We start from the raw sequence: 19,199 nt of genomic DNA, 5'->3' as shown, positions 1-19,199 counted from the left end.
CGCATATCTTACGTTCTGAACATATCCGGACATCCAAATATTTTTGTAATCATTAAAATATTTTATTTTAGTGATTGGAATGCAAAAATACCATTTGTCGCATAATTTGGATCGTTTTCACGTCCGTTCGAGTTTTCGTCGTAGTTAACCGAATAACATGACCGTACGACCAAACGAACCGACATCCGAGATGTTTTCAAGCATATTTCATGTTCCCTATGCTTTAACTTCATTGTGGAGCCTTGAAATGGGGTTAACGGGCCTTAAATGCATCAAAAACATGGTTTTATGCATGCAGGGACCAAAACTGTCAAAACTAGAAAGTTCCTCGTGGGCCGCGTAAACCTTACATGTATCTTATGCGGGGCGCGACAGAGTGAACTGGCAGATTCATTGTATTTGGCTTAACAGCCTTTTCCCATTGATTTTAACCATAGAATTAGCATACCATGGGCTTGTTTTTATGCTCCCCTAGTATCTAAATCAGTGGGCAACAAGTGTAAGGCCAAGATGAAGTTTAGAAACACATGGAATGATCTTGTTGGTTCAAGATTTCTATAAATAGCCAGGGGGTTTTGCCATGTTCTTTGCTCATTTGATCTAATCTGCTCTAAGTGGAGGCATTCACTAGTTGAAAGCCACTTACCTGAGTATTTTTAGTTCAATTATTCCTAGCTTGGACCCTTTGTAACTTTCTTTCATGATTGGTTATGCTTTTCAAGCATGAAAGCCAAACAATGTTTGACTTTCTGCTTTGACCATAAATTGATCAAGACAAAGTTCGTTCGAACTTTGCAACGTGAGCGTAATCACTATGGTTATAGTCCCCTGTGACTATACCTACTGATTACCATGTGGATTAGTCGAAGTGACGAGTCAAAGTTTCGGTCAAAATACCGATTATGCGCATTGTGCGATGACACTATTTTCGAGTATCAAAACACGTTGTTTTTATATCAAACCTTTTTTCTAACTTAGTTAAACATGTTTTAACATGTTTAACTCGTCACTTTTAGTTTAGTGCTTGTATAGGGTCGTAAGTCAAGCGGTCTTGACAACCGCTTAGACTTTCGAACCCGACCCGTTTGGTCGATCATTAGGATCCGACCAAACATATTTTTGTGACCTTAGTTGTATAGGGAATAACCTTCCGAGGTTATACCTTATGGTCACTTAGTTTAATTAGTTGTATGATAGGTAGTTTATATGCCTTAGGAAATGACCAAAATGCCCTTTTCATGCATAATTTGAATTTAAGCATATGTAACCTAAATTTTGTCACTTAAACTGATTATGCAACATGTTTAAACATGTTAGGGCATATAATACTTGTCATAGGACTAGTTAGGCGTCTCGAACGCGCATTCGCGCGAACGACACGTTAAAGTAGCATAGACTACCTTAACGGGTCATAACGGGTCGTAAGCACTTAGGATAGGTCCCGATTCAGAATGTAGGCGTTGTTAAACCATGTCACATGAGTTCCAATACACATTTGGTTTATGAGACCTCATTCTACCCGATCTCCCGATTTTGGTGTCGATTTATTAACATAGCGATCCGATTACTAGGTGCCACTTGATTTCCTTGGTTTGCCCGAGCTTTATTAAGTTCATTTAATCGAGGATATCTTGCAATCTCAAGTGAGTACATAGTTCCCCTCTTTTACAGCTTTCAATTGTTTTGGGGTGATTCATATGTGCTAAACGAATTCAAATTTCCAAAACAAATGCTATGGTTTATATTAAACATAATAATTTCTACAATGTGAACGAAATTGTTGGGGCGTTGGTCAAAAGACAATTGAATGACATTCATTAACTATGATTAAGCCGACCACTAGTATGTTATGGTATCACAGGCTGTTATGGTACCATAGGATCTGACAAATCCCGTTGTCGGACTATCACCATGGTTATGGGGGTAATGTGGGTAACGACAGAACCTGATGAATTGTAAACTTACCCTTTGGTGGTTTGTTAATACGAGTTGAACGATTAGGACAAGTCACAAAGGTTTGAATGTATTCAATGAAAGGACCAAAAGTTAGTTTTCACAATTAAAACACGAACCGTTGGAACTATTTGAACTATGTGAACTATTTGAACTATTTGAACCATTGGAACTATTTGAACTATTCGAACCCTTGGAACTATTTGAACTATGTTAACTATTTGAACTATTTGAACCATTGGAACTATTTGAACTATGTGAAGATTTGAACTATCTGAACCATTGGAACTATTTGAACTATTTGAACCATTGGAACTATTTGAACTATGTGAACGATTGGAATTATTTGAACCATTGGAACTATTTGAACTATGTGAACGATTTGAATGAATTGAACGATTGGTTTATGGTAAGTGATTAGGTAACGAGGCGTGTGTAATGTGATAAAAACATGGTGGATACACCGCTGGTACTTCCTATATATAAATGCTTTTAACACATTACATGTCGTTGCGTTATCTAGATCACTTGGACGAATGTTTTCAAAACGAAGTTACACTACAAGATTTACTTAAAGATATAAACCATACAATGTTTACTTTCAACGACGACTTACTACTTGGTTTACAAAGACAAATGTTTTCGGTCAAGATTCATGGCTACAATGGTTTTGGTTTACTCATATATCAACTTGTAAAGTTGATAAAACATACTGCAATATCAAACTCTTTTGTTTTCTAGGTTCATACTCGACAACTCTCGTAGTTGGACGAGGTATTGCAATATGTACTTAAAGCCATGAAGCTAACACACTCACAAAACCTATGTACTCGCCGGAATTTTTATGCTGACTTATTTAAACATATGTTTCAGGTACTATTGTATGATGATGTTTGATGATGATATTGATGCATGCTCACATAGGATGGACGAGGCCTTAGTGATTTAATGACAATGAAGGACAATATGTTCATGTTTTGCTTTTAAATTTCAAGACAATGTAATAAACTTAATTCAATAAAACGAAACTTCAATCCATGTGTTGTGAAACAATGATTCTGTTACGACACTCCCCGACGTTTCCGCCGCAGTTTTGTTGTTTTAACACGGTCGGGGTGTGACAGAAGAGTTGGTATCAGAGCTCATGGTTATAGGGAATTAGGTTATTAGTGATGCTTTGACCTAGACTATAACCTTCCTAGGACCCTAACACAAGTTATCTTGTGTTTAGTCTTAAAACAATACCGTTGCCTATCTTGAGGTGATAACCACAACAAGAACACGAATTACAAAACCGACTTGCGTGCCAATCATCTCATCTTAGATGATTTATTATAAGGTTTTGAACCTTCAAAGATTTCAAAATCTCGTCAAAGTTTGGGTCTTATTAATGTGAACACGTGCAATCTGGAAGGGTAGGTGCCTGTATCCCGAGTTTTCTGTCTAAGGCTAGAGTGTTCGTACAAATCCGCACAATCAGACCAGTCACTCTTACCTGGGAACTCTTGGGGTGAGTGTCCACTTATAGGCTAAAGCATGTCTTCGCGATACATTAAAAGGACCAATTTACTTTGTTCAGCCATTGTGCATCGTTTGTTTGTTCGAGGTAACGAACGAATGATCGCCTTCCTTATGTTTCGTCGATATCTTCAATACCACTTTTGTCCACTCAAATGTCAATCTCACTAATTTCTCATGTTTCCTTGTTATTTTTAGAAAATGCCTCCTAGACGCGATGAAATGCAGGATGCTGCACTCGAGTCCTAGTCGCTCAGCAGATGGCTGCTGTGATTCCGAACCTCATTACCCAGATAAACCAAGCGAATAACAATAACAACAATAACAATGCTCCATGTAGTTTTAAAATGTTCAATTCAGCTAAACCACTGAAATTTTCTGGGTCTCAAGGAGCAACTGTGCTCCTACATTGGTTCGAGAGTCTATAAAGCACATTTTGACATGTTCAGTGTCCAAATGAGCGAAAGGTTGAATTCGCATCTAGTGTTTTTGAGAAACGATCATTAACATGGTGGAATGGTGTGATGAGAGACAGGGGTGCCGATGTGGCATTAGCTCAAACCTGGGAAGAGCTTCGAGCTCTAATGATGAAGAAATTATGTCCTCGTCATGAAATCAGGGCACTGGAAAGGGAATTCGACGATCTTAAACAAAATAGTGGTGAGCATCGAGCCTACACGGACCGATATGAGGAACTAAGTCTATTATGCCCTAGTGCCCAACTATGGTTACGCCTTTGGATAAGGCAATTGAAAAGTACAATGATGGCCTCCCTGACTCTGTTTAGGACATTGTTACTGGTAGCAACCCTACCACAGTTAGACAGGCCATTGAGCTATCCGCTACCCTGACTGAGTCTCAGATCAGGAAGGGTAAACTTTTCCAAAAAGGCGACAAGAAACCAACCGATGAAACAAAACCAAAGGATAAGCAGACTGAATCCTCCAAGAAGTCAAAGAAGCGTAGAGCTTCTCAGAACTTCGCCGTGGTTGCTCAAAACAATCAAGCTGTCCCTAACCAGCTAGCTCAACCCCCTGCTAAGAAGCCATATAATGGAACTGCACCTCTGTGCAACCAATGTAACCTTCATCATCATGCTAATGTACAATGCCGTAAGTGCCTAAATTATGGACGTGTTAGTCATACAGCTAGGGTTTGCCAAGCTGCACAAAATCAAGTTGAAAACAACCCTGCTCAAGCTCGTTTTCCACCAGGTTCTTGCTACAATTGTGGCGAGATGGGCCATTTAAGAAACAATTGTCCAAAGCTCGTTAATGCTAATCCAGCCCGTGGATAAGCATTCGACTAACTGGAAGACGATGATGTTTAGAAACAACTGAACTTAATGTTTTACTTCTTTTGTTATCCATGACTATGAAACAAATATTTTGGTTCATAAATAAATATTTATTTGCATTACGATGTATGAAAACAAATGTGGTTACATGTATAAATGACATATCCCTACGATACCGATACCAAGGAACCGTGTTCTTTGCAAGATAAACTACTCTCGTAGTTTTTCCGTTTTTGTGATCGCTCGCGATCTCCATGAAAATCCTAAGTACTCGTTTCTTCTACGAAACGAAATACATGGTGCAAGTTACAATTCTAGACAATTACCCCAAAGTACCGCTTTAAATCCTTAATTGGATACCTAAGGGTACTTCCGTGAGTCCTTAATTGGTCTTACGCAATATACATATCATATCTTCCTGGTTTCTCAATATTTTACACATCATATGATTTCAAAAGATTATACATATTTTTAACAACCTCATACATGATTTCAAAATCATCTCACGTGGTTTTAAAACATTTTGTAAACATGTTTACTTAATATACCTAGTACATGATTTCAAAAATATTACAAAAGGTTTCAAAAAAAAACATTAAACATATTTTCAAGGATCCCACGCATAATTTTCAAAAACAATCAGCTCATATGTTGCCTTAGCATACGTAGTACGCGATTTTCAAGAACACCTTGCTTCATATGCTGACTTAGCATGCTTAGCACGATGATTTCAAGGATTCATTTGCTTCATATGTTGACTTGACATATCTAGCACCTTGATTTCAGAAACACTATACTTCATACGTTGACTTAGCATACCTAGTACAAGGTTTCTAAACATTTCCCGCTATACAAATTCCAAATCCTTATAGGATCTTCTTCATAGTTAGATCCTAGATCCTTGTAGATGTTTAAAGCGCAAAATCAAAGTCCTTAATTGGATTCTTTGTGTGCTTTAATACGAATGTTACGATTCATTGACAACGAAACTGAATCCTTATAAGATCATCCTATCTTTGTAGATAGAATTCTTGAGGATTTTTAAAGTACTAATTGAAGTCCATTGATTGGATTCCTGGTGTACTTTAAATGCATGTGTACAAATCGATGACAAGTTAATAACAAGCTAATAATGAATTGATAACCAAGTGGACAATTGTGTGACTATTATGTGCTTATGTGTTTACGTGTTGACCTAATCAAAGAAACTCTATGGTAATCTAGTCAAAGTTATCACAAGTTGTTCGATTGATTCTATCACCTACACATTATAAAATAAACTGTGCGGACTTTGCAAGGAATTACGTAATTATGAATGCATACATAATTATGGAATTCAGTACATAGAAACCACAACAAGTTTTGTCATGTGTCAACTTAAACAAGAAACAAAAGTTATTTATATTCATTTCCGTTTCTGATGAAGTACCCACTAAGGAAAAATGAACTAACTATTCATTTTTCGCTTCTGAAAGAGATATCCACTGGGAAATGAATAATCTATTCATGAACAAATTCATTTTCGTTTCTGATGAAGTATCCACCGAGGAAAATAAACTATCCGTTCATTTTCGCTTCTGAAGAAATATCCACTGAGGAAAATGAATTGATCATTCATTTTCGCTTCTAAAGAAATACCCACTAAGGGAATGAATAATCCTGCATTAATTTTGTCATTTTCGTTTCTGATTAAGTATCCACTGAGGAACATGAACTATCCATTCATTTTCGCTTCTGAAGAAATATCCACTGAGGAAAATGAATAGATTCATTCCGCTTCTGGTGAAGTATCAACTGAGGAAAATGAATTATCCATTCATTTTCGCTTCTAAAGAAATATCCATTGGGGAATGAATAATCCTGTATCGATTCTTTCATTTCCACTTCTGACGAAGTATCCACTGAGGAAAATAAATTATCCATTCATTTTCGCTTCTGAAGAAATATCCATCGGGGAAATGAATACTCATTACAATAAATCCTTCATTTCCACTTCGGACGAAGTATCCACTGAGGAAAATGAATTATCCATTCATTTTCGCTTCTGAAGAAGTAACCGTCGAGAAATGAACAGCTTATACATTCCTTCATTTCCGTTTCTGATAAAAGTATCCATTGGAGAAAATGAATTATCCATTCATTTCTGCTTTTGAAGAAATATCCACTGGAAATAAATAACCTATTCATCTTTCATTTCCGCATCTGATGAAGAATCCATTGGAGAAAATGAATCATCCATTTATTTTCGCCTCTGAAGAATATCCACTGGAGAAATGAAATACAAATCCTTACGAGATCTTTCTGTTTTAATAATTAGATTCTTAAAGGATACTCACAATAACTATTGGTTAAATTGGTCTTATCATTTAATCAAATCTTTCATTCCCACTTCCTGCTTTAATCACGGGAGTATCCTTTAGGGGATGAACATCATAGGTATAACAACCCATTCCCGCTTCCTGTATTATCTAAGGAAGCACCCACTAGGGAATGATAAAGCTATGCCTTACATGGAGATCCTTGATGGGTTACTCTATGCAAATAGATAACGCCCTAGATTCCCTGCAAGACGATTGTTTAACAGAACTATACAGACAGACTCCTTCGAATAAATTTCGGGATGAAACCTAAAGTAGGGGAGACTGTGACATATGTGCCTCTACGACCATCATACAGATACAAAACCAATGAAATCTTGTGTTTCATACTTTGGATTTGTGTAAATACATGAGACATTTGCACATGTCAATTCTTGTTCGATTTCAAGCCTTAAATCGCTTTCTGGAAAGTTATACGCAAACTGTTACGTAAACGTAATCATTTTAACGCGACAAACACTCCGGAACAATGACATAAGCTTAACATGCCTAAAATAACCTTTACGTAAATTAGAAACAAGTTTTAAAGGGTTTGGTGTGCCAAAAACAAGTTTATTCGATCACAGGGGCTATTTGCAACAAACTGCGAAAGTCTGTCGATTCGTACAGTAACGTACACTCCAGAACATGATCATAAGCTAACCATACCCTAAATATCCTTTACATAGCTTAGAAATAGGTTTTGAAGGGTTCGGTATGCGAAAACACGCTTATTTGATCAATAGGGACTAAAAGCGTCAAAAAGTGCATAAGTTTGCATTTACGCGCATATCTTACGTTCTGAACATATCCGGACATAATTAAAATATTTTATTTTAGTGATTGGAATGCAAAAATACCATTCATCGCATAATTTGGACCGTTTTCGCGTCCGTTCGAGTTTTCGTCGTAATTAACCGAATAACGCGACCATACGACCAAACAAACCGACATCCAAGATGTTTTCAAGCATATTTCATGTTCCCTATGCTTTAACTTCATTATGGAGCCTTGAAATGGGGTTAACGGGCCTTAAATGCATCAAAAACATGGTTTTATGCATGTAGGGACCAAAACTATCAAAACTTGAAAGTTCCTCGCAGGCAGCGTAAACCTTACCTATATCTTACGCGGGGCGCGACAGAGTGAACTGGCAGATTCATTGTATTTGGCTTAACAGCCTGTTCCCATTGATTTTAACCATAGAATTAGCATACCATGGGCTTGTTTTTATGCTCCCCTAGTATCTAAATCAGTGGGCAACAAGTGTAAGGCCAAGATCAAGTTTAGAAAGACATGGAATGATCTTGTTGGTTCAATATTTCTATAAATAGCCATGGGGTTTTGCCATGTTCTTTGCTCATTTGATCTAATCTGCTCTAAGTGGAGGCTTTCACTAGTTGAAAGCCACCTACCTGAGTATTTTTACTTCAATTCTTCCTAGCTTGGACCCTTTGTAAGTTTCTTTCATGCTTAGTTATGCTTTTCAAGCATCAAAGTCAAACAATGTTTGACTTTCTGCTTTAACCATGAATTGGTCAAGACAAAGTTCGTTTGAACTTTGCAACGTGAGCGTAATCACGATGGTTATAGTCCCTTGTGACTATACATACTGATTACCACGTTGGTTAGTCGAAGTGACGAGTCAAAGTTTCGGTCAAAATGCCCATTATGCGCATTTTGCGATGAAACTATTTTCGAGTATCAAAACACGTTGTTTTGATATCAAACCTGTTTTCTAACTTAGTTAAACATGCTTTAACATGTTTAACTCGTCACTTTTAGTCTAGTGCTTGTATAGGGTCGTAAGTCAAGCGGTCTTGACAACCGCTTAGACTTTCGAACCCGACCCGTTTGGTCGATCGTTAGGATCCGACCAAACATATTTTTGTGACCTTAGTTGTATAGGGAATAACCTTCCGAGGTTATACCTTATGGTCACTTAGTTTAATTAGTTGTATGATAGGTAGTTTATATGCCTTAGGAAATGACCAAAATGCCCTTTCATGCATAATTTGAATTTAAGCATATGTAACCTAAATTTTGTCACTTAAACTGATTATGCAACATATTTAAACATGTTAGGGCATATAATACTTGTCATAGGACTAGTTAGACGTCTCGAACGCGCATTCGCGTGAACGGCGCGTTAAAGTAGCGTAGACTACCTTAACCGGTCATAACGGGTCGTAAGCACTTAGGATAGGTCCCGATTCAGAATGTAGGCGTTGTTAAACCATGTCACATGAGTTCCAATACTCATTTGGTTTACGAGACCTCATTCTACCCGATCTCCCGATTTAGGTGTCGATTTATTAACATAGCGATCCGATTACTAGGTGCCACTTGATTTCTTTGGTTTGCCCGAGCTTTGTTAAGTTCATTTAATCGAGGATATCTTGCAATCTCAAGTGAGTACATAGTCCCCTCTTTTACAGCTTTCAATTGTTTTGGGGTGATTCGTATGTGCTAAACGAATACGAATTTCCAAAACAAATGCTATGGTTTATATTAAACACAACAATTTCTATAATGTGAATGAACTTGTTAGGGCATTGGTCGAAAGACAATTGAATGACATTCATTAACTATGATTAAGCCGACCAGTAGTATGTTATGGTACCATAGGATCTGACATATCCCGTTGTCCGACTATTACCATGGTTATGGGGGTAATGTGAGTAACGACAGAACCTGATGAATTGTAAACTTACCCTTTGGTGGTTTGTTAATACGAGTACGATTAGGACGAGTCACACAAGTTTGAATGTATTCAACGAAGCGACCAAAAGTTAGTTTTCACAATTAAAACACGAACCATTGGAACTATTTGAACTATGTAAACTATTTGAACCATTGGAACTATTTGAACTATTCGAACCCTTGGAACTATTTGAACTATGTTAACTATTTGAACTATTTGAACCATTGGAACTATTTGAACTATGTGAACGATTTGAACTATTTGAACCATTTGAACTATTTGAACCATTGGAACTATTTGAACTATGTGAACGATTGGAACTATTTGAACCATTGGAACTATTTGAACTATGTGAATGATTTGAACGAATTGAACGATTGGTTTATGGTAAGTGATTAGGTAACGGGGCGTGTGTAATGTGATAAAAGCATGGTGGATACGCCGCTGGTACTTCCTATATATAAGTGCTTTTAACACATTACATGTCGTTGCGTTGCGTTATCTAGATCACTTGGACGAATGTTTTCAAAACGAAGTTACACTACAAGATTTACTTAAAGATATAAACCATACAATGTTTACTTTCAACGACGACTTACTACTTGGTTTATAAAGACAAATGTTTTCCGTCAAGATTCATGGCTACAATGGTTTTGGTTTACTCATATATCAACTTGTAAAATTGATAAAACAATGGACGAGGTATTGCAATATGTACTTAAAGCCATGAATCTAACACACTCACAAAACCTATGTACTCGCCGACATTTTTATGCTGACTTATTTTCACATATGTTTCAGGTACTATTGTATGATGATGTTTGATGATGCTATTGATGCATGCTCACATAGGATTAGACGAGGCCTTAGTGACTTAATGACAACGAAGGACAATATGTTCATGTTTTGCTTTTAAATTTTGAGACAATGTAATAAACTTAATTCAATAAAACGAAACTTCAATCCATGTGTTGTGTAACAATGATTCTGATACGACACTCCCCGACGTTTCCGCCGTGGTTTTGCTGTTTTAACGCGGTCGGGGTGTGACACTTCATGAGTGTTCCTCGTGATTCTCACCCATAATTGGCATATAAGCCCATAATCAAATCCCATAATTAAGTTCATGATCTTGTAAAGTTTATGGTGGTGTTACAGTGTGATACAATGTTTGTTTAGGTAACACAAAGTCACATTAGAATGTACCAACTTATATTTGTATTAAAGAAACATGTTTTATCATTGGTACACTTTTATACCTTAAATTGCCTTGTCATGCGTTATTGGTTTTATTTAGGTTTCTAAATGTTACTATATAAATAAGATTACACTCTCTTATTTATAAAACATTAATTACATTACACTTCTTGATATTGAAGATTAAGATGCAAAATGCTAGTTAACTCAATTATTACAAGAAATGGTTGCATATGGCAGAGCATGCACATGGAAAATCAACTATCGGTGGATACATATCCCACATCCTAAGAGCTCCTAAGAGCTGGGGAATCCTATCACGTCGATTCCTAACTATGTTTTAATTTACAAATTCGTTTACCAGGGATTTTGAGCAGAGTATGGAAGATGTGCTTGTCAATGGGACATATTTAAATTCTGGGACCACTAGTTCCAACATACCCGCTAACACCATATTAGTTTAGATGACAGATTGAACATTGCATTTGCCAAGTTTAAATCCTTGGAGAACACTTCCATAAATCTCGCACAAACGTTGATATATATATTTTAAAGACAAGTATGTTGCCATTTTTAGGTTTCAAGACAAGGAGCAAGCTTGTGCAGTACTTAGAAATATTTACTAGCGGATTACGAATCAAAATACCCGTCGCAAATTGGCCCTCAACGAGAAGTCTGGGTAGGAATCTTTTAAGGGTGTGCACGGGTTGGTTTTGGGCTCAAACTGAACAAAAAACGGATAATTCGGTGTTTAGGTATTTTGAAAACCGTCCGGATTCCGTTTTCTGGTTTTCATGATGGTTTCAATTTTTTCGTTTTGTCATCTGAGATTGAAATATTTTGACGAAAAAATAATTAAAATATGATGAATTTGAGCGTAAGACTATTTGTTAGTTAATGTTTATTGATTCTTACGTATATAGGCTTAAAATTTTAGGGCTACACAATTTCCTAGCTTCTCCTATAACAATAAATTACTTAATATTAAAAAAACTAGCTTACAACCCCGTGTATTACATGGATTGAATGACGAAAAATGTAAATTATAAATTTGTATATAATCTTTATTAATGAAATGACTTATTTAGATAAATTAGTAAAACAAAAGAACAGTTATATTTTTTTACCTGTACATGTGATTTGATACTTTATTAGTAATTATTGTTTATATCCAAATAATATATTTTATCTTAACAAATGTATATGGTTAGGGTAAAATGAAAACTTCTACGAGTTGTGAGAACTTAGAGAACTCAACCTTACAAAAGGTTTTTTCAATTTTTACAGAGGGTGTGAATGAACGGTTAGAAACTCAAGGTGTTAAACTTTTTTACTTTGAATTCAAGTGGTTAAAACCACTAAAACATAGATACTCAAAAAGTAATTTACTATTACTTAAATTTGAAATTATATGTTTGATCTCTAACTATATTAAATAATATTATACTTATTATATTATTTAATACATTTATATTTGTTATAGATAATTATTAATTAAATTTGAATTTAGACGTTTATCTCTAACTATATTAATTAATATTATATTATATTTTATGTATAAAATTAATATGTAATACTATTATTAAAAGAGATGAGGCACCAGAGAGTGACATGTGTACAAAAAGATTTTCATTTATTAGTATAGGAAGATATATTTGTTATAGATAATTATTAATTAAATTTGAATTTAGACGTTTATCTCTAACTATATTAATTAATATTATATTATTTATGTATAAAATTAATATGTAATACTATTATTAAAAGGGAGGAGGCACCAGAGAGTGACACGTGTACAAAAAGATTTTCATTTATTAGTATAGGAAGATTAGAACTATCATCCATAAATTAAATAACAAAAAATAAAGATAAACTATTTTTTTTGGTTATTCTATTATGTTCGGCTTTTTTGGTTTATTGGAAAACTCAAAACCGAAACCGAAACCAAAACCAAAATACAAATTTTGGTTTAAAAAAAATACAAAACAAAACTATTGGTCTTTTGTATGGTTCGCATAATTGGTTAATTTGGTTTCGGTTATATTTTTTTTGTTTTCTACTCGACCATAGAATCTTTTACGGAACTCTTATCAAAATGAGGTACCCTTCACAAATGGGCTCTTCACCAACAAGAAAATTGAAAGCCTGGCACAAATCTTATCTGAGAACTCATCGTTGAATTAGCGATAGACTACTGATCGATCTTTAATAGGCAAAGAGTCCCAACAAAAATACGACAAGATTTAGGTTGTCCCACATCCAGGGACAAAGTATAATGGGTACCCGGGGTGCACCCGCCCACCCCAATGTGGCGGTTAGAAGTGTATATGGTCTGATTTTTCGTCCGAAAATTTTAAAATTATATAGGATCCCCCCTCCCGATTATTTTTCCTAAATAATGGATAGTTTGGTAAATATATTGTAACTCTTATTTTATTTGTTTAACCCTAGATTACCCACCACACAATAAACTTAATATCTCACAAATAGCTTGATGATTTACATAGAAAAAAAAAATTATTGATAAGTTTGATTCGGAAGACATAATTGATGAATTCAAAAATCTTAAAGGTCGTCGGGCTTAGTTGTAATTCTTCGTCCAGGTTCCATTTATCTCGTACCATTATATATATATATATATATATATATATATATATATATATATATATACATATATATATATATATATATATAACTTGTTTGTTATACAATATTTAGTTTTTCTATGTGCAAGAACACGTCCTTTGAATGAATGAATTTGTTTAGTTTTATTTGGAACTATTATTATTTGACCTGACCTGAATCAAATGGCCGACCCGACCTGATCCGAAACATAACGATAGGAAAAAATTTTTGGGTCCCATCACTTTACGCCCCCTCGAAACTTTTGGTCAAGCTCCACCACTGCCCATATCAAAGGTCCGTTGGTAATCTGTTGGTGTTGGTCATGTTTTCCTTTATTATAGTATCCATCAGTAATGTGACGAACGGTATTCATCCGCCCCCCCCCCCCCACACACAAAAGAAAAAAAAAACTCTTGCGGGTGCAGTCATTTGGGTAGTTCTGCATAGGGATGAGATTTTTTACCGAAATACAGGTACCGTACCGGTACCATACCGGTACCGTACCGATCATAAACGGTACCGGTATCGGTAATATATTTTTCGAAAATCGGTATCGGTAAAAAACGGTATCGGTACCGGTATTTTTCGGTAAATACCGGTATTAATACCGAATTTAATAATGACCTTATGTATTTTGCTATTATCTTAGATCCCACTATGAAGTTATATTTTCTTGAACATTGTTTTACAAAAACCAATATCAAATTTCTTTTGTTTGGTTATTTTTAATCAATTATGATGATTTTTTAGACATGTTGGAATTTGGATGTTAAAAGTCGAACCCATGGATGTTTACCTTTTGATTTTTTTTTTTTACTACTTAACATGTTTACCATTTGGTTACATTGCTTTATATATTACTCTAGTTCAATTAATAATGGATGTATGTGTTGCATATGAAATTTTTTTAGGTAAAACAATGGATGACACCAAAGCGGTACCAATACGGTAAAGTACCGAAATACCGATATCGAATCTATAAATACGGTACGGTAATCGGTATCCACATTTTCTCAATTTCAGCAACGGTATTTACGGTATTGGTACCGGTACGGTATCGATATCGTACCAATCTCATCCCTATCTGAAGCATCCATTGATGCACCATTTTCCTATGAAAACCATGTTTTACATGAACTCAAAATACATGTACGTATCTTTCTTTTTGGCCGACTTTGCTTCGACATTGTCAACTATGAAGGTAATGCATTTGTTCATAATTACTGACCCATATTTGCCATTCGTGAGTTAAAATATAAAAGTAGTTTATTTTTTTCTTATACCACTTTAACTTTTACTTTTACTAAGTTGGTTTCATTGGAAAACTGGAGTATCATAATGTGGAGACTGGAATTGTAAAACCAATTTTGTTTGCAAGATTCCTTTTTGTTTGATTATTACCTATATATTAATTATTACCTATCTATTAAAATTTGAACACAATCAACAGTAACATGATTAAGGGATGAATAAATGGTATCAGGTACCGGTAACGGTATCAAATTTATCAAATCGGGTATATTTTCAGAACCGAATCGATGCCGGCTTTTGACATTTTCGGTATCAGTTCGGCACCGGTATTCACCGGTTTTTACCCTCGAATACCGGCACCATACCAGTACCAACCGGTACCGAACCGTACCGTACCGTACTAGGTATATTCGGTACCGGTACCCACTTTTGGGTATTTTCGATAACGGTATTTTTGGTATCGTTTGGTACCGAGCTCATCAAATCCTGTAGCAACGTAGCAACGCAAGTAATCGCACCGTTTAGATTACTTTTCATACACAACCCAATGAATAGTAACATCATCAAAGGGATGAGCAAATGGTATCGGGTACCGGTACTTGTCACACCCCAACCGATGGCGAAATCATCGGGGCGCAACATTGAGTGAAACACATTATTCAAGAGAAATTCTATAACAACTACATTACCAGATAGTTAATATTAAGTCTCATACCTTAACCCATCAAGCAAATTTCAATTATTATAGACAGCGATATCTCTAAAACAAATAGCATGTTAAATCTAAAACAAAGTTAGTGAGCAAAAGAAAAAAAAAAATCATTTTTAGCTATGGTGCCCGTCTAACTCACTCCCAATATTGGTAACTGGTTGTGTATTTTCATTTTCCATGATAAGATGTGTCAACATGACTTTATTTTCTGATACTTATCCATCCATAATCCTTAACTGATTACATACTTTATTTTGTTGATAATTTGATACTTATAAACGGTTAGAACCATTTAAATACATACGGATCGAGATGTTATTTTCTATATTCAATTTAGCAACTACACCTTTTTTTACATGTTATAGTGTTTTTTTAACAATCAATTCTGAGTTTTCGAGTACGGCCTTTGAAATCAAAATATTAGTTTTGGTTCGGTTTAAAACAGTCTTTTATTGTTAGTGGTTTCGACTTTTGATTATAGTTGGTCATTCAATAATATGGTTCTTACATATGAATTTAGTTAACGTTTCTAAGATCAAAATTTAGGTACCAAATTGGCAAATTCAGGTACCATTGAGTTTTGGAATGTTAGGCCGGCCTTACAATGGATCTGAAATCAAAATATGATATAAGTTGTATGTATGTGGATTTTAACCCAACAATATTGATTATGGTTGATTATCGTCTATAATAATAAAGAATTAAATATTTAAAAAAAGTTCATACGATAAAATATAAAAAATTGTAAATTAAAGGTATTTTAAGGAATTTTAGTGCGTTAAAAATGATTAAAAGATGTTAGTTAAATGATAATTACAAATTCTTAATGGACCCGTTGGAAGGGAGATCTACCCTACGACCAGCCGACATTCTGGTCTTTGGATGGGTAGGAGGAAAACACGTCTGTGTGGATTTAACAGGGGTTTCCCCGCTGGTGGGATTAGGGAGTAGTGCTTTCACAGTGGGTCAGGCTGCTTTAAAGGTTGCTTCGGGTAAAGTGATCAAGCATGAGAAAGCGTGCCTTAACAACCAGCATGTGTTGTAACACCCCGTGTTTTCGAATGTCAAAGTCAAAGTCAAAGTCCATGTCAACTTTGATTTCATTGACTGGTAATAATTCTTTTGCTTTTTGTATTATGTGGAGTAAGTGTTGTCTAAATGAAATGATCGAATGATTGACCAACGCGAACCGACCTACGACTATGAATGGTAGGAAGTAACAATGCGATAAAGTTAACTAATCAGTAATCAAACCGATCTAACTATCATCGAACTCGAAACTCGAATTACGCGAATTTTGGTGTGGTTATACGTGTGTGTGCCTTATGTGTTACCTGTGCGTGTTTACTTTATGTGTTGTGTGGTGATCAATCGAAACTCGAATCGAAACTCGAAAAACAATCAAACTCAATCGAAACCGACATCGAAACATGAATTACAGATGATTGTATGTTAGATATAGTAGTTGGGACTGAAAGTAATTTGACTAGGAACTCCATCGTATTCGTATCATCGTCCATCGAAATATCGAAAATCGTCGCAAAACACTCAAAAAGGGGTTCCTGATCGAACAGGAATCACTGATCGAACAGGCTAGCCGATCGAACATGCTGTTCGATCGAGCAGCCCAACCGATCGGAGACCCTGGCCGATCGGTTACCACTTTCCTCTTTTTGAGCCTATAAATAGGGCTGTCATTGTCTTCTTTTCCATTTTTGGAAAGCTCTGACCGAACCAGCCCTTGTTCTTCACCTTTTCTCAGATTTCTCTCAACTCCGGTAAGTTTTCACTCTAATTCTTGTACGTTTTTTTTTATCATTACACGATTCTACACCTTTCTATCTTTCAAAACTTGATTTCTAACCGTGAAATCACCAAGATCTAAGTGTTCTTGGATGATGTCATCATGGTGTTCTTGAAGAACATCATACTTTGGCCTCATTCAACCATGAATAGCTTATATCTAACCGATTTCCACATAGACAAACTAAAATCTATCATAGATCTAGACATTTCACGGTGTAAAAAAATTGAAAGACGGATTTTCCGACTTTCTTTCAACTCTTTTACACTCAACACCTTAAAACCGATAGAAACGGAGCTTGAACCAACTAACTACACATTCTAACAGTCGAGAGGTTCAAGATTCGGATTCTATCTACAAGGTTCACCGATTTCGGGTTAAACGCTAAACTACCGATCCGAACAAGCTCACCAGCCGGACTTGGGTGATTCCAGTCTAAACCGGTGAAGCAAGTAAGGACCCACGTTCTATGGTTCAACTCGTTGTCAAAATACCTCAACATCATATCGAAACAATCAAAACAGCCAAGTGGTAGACGAAAGGCCGACTAGGTCAGAATTGCTGGCCGAACGGCTAGGCTGTTCGAACGAACAACCCAGCCGATCGGACATACCAGCCGATCGACCGGGCCAGCCGATCGGCTAGCACATGGTCCCACACTTTTCAAACGTCATGAAGTATGCTATTGACGAAGTGATGTTCGATCGAATATGCTAATCGATTGGTAAACATTACTCTTCGGATCATGAGATACTATGCTTCAGCACTTAATCGATTCTACAACTCGTTCGTAGTATGGGGTGTCACCCGAACGAGCCTGCTAATCGATCGAGCGACATCCAACTGAGGAACCACTATCAAAGTGTATAACCGGTCGGATAAGCCGGCCGATCGAACAGACCGTTCGATCGATCGACCTGAAAGGTAAGAACACTTCAGTGTTCTCAAATGCTACAACGAAAACTTCAAAAGTTCAAACCATCATACACAAACACATCCTCCTCAAAGGAAGAAACAATCCACTCGAATGGTCCAGCCGATCGAGCCTACCGGCCGATCGAATAGGACTGTTCAAACGGACTTTCAAACCAAACGAACAGCCCGTTCGATCGAACCTGCTGTTCGATCGACCAGGCTATTCGATCCATTTACACTTGTTTGCATTTCCGCGTTACTCAACGTTATGCTATCGAATTATTCAGGCTAACCCTATTCTCAGCGCTCCCTTCAATCCATAATCAATCACTGTGAGTATACTCGAACCCCTTTTTGCTTTAGCACTTTTGGGTGTTACATACGTTACTATCAAAACCACAATCGAACACACTATTCAAACTATTTGAACGCTAACCGATCGCATGTATTACGTGACTAAATGTATGCGTGTTGTTATGTTTACACGTGGAATACTGTCTACCTACCTTAGCAACGTAGTACTATAGTTTGGACTCAGCACCCGTTCTCACGGGGGTTGTTAAGGACAATTACTTGCATGGATTACGGTGGTAATCATGTATTGCGAACTGTCTCGGACAGTCAACCCGCAGTCGTTGGTATCGATAGATCCATGTCGATAATTAACATGCATCCTTTCTCTCTTTATACGTGATGGTTATGCGTAAACTATTCGAACTCTATATGCTATTACCAAACTTGTATGCTCACCTTTACATTATATGTATTGACTTTATTTTAACGTATGTGACAGGTGTTTAGGATGCTTACTTGCTCTTCCTGTTGTGAAACAGAGGCTAGGAAAGAATCTAGAAACCAAGACAATT

This window comes from Helianthus annuus, chromosome 12 (assembly GCF_002127325.2).
Source record: "Helianthus annuus cultivar XRQ/B chromosome 12, HanXRQr2.0-SUNRISE, whole genome shotgun sequence".
NCBI classification, from domain to species: Eukaryota; Viridiplantae; Streptophyta; class Magnoliopsida; order Asterales; family Asteraceae; genus Helianthus; species Helianthus annuus.
This window is presented reverse-complemented; position numbering follows the sequence as displayed.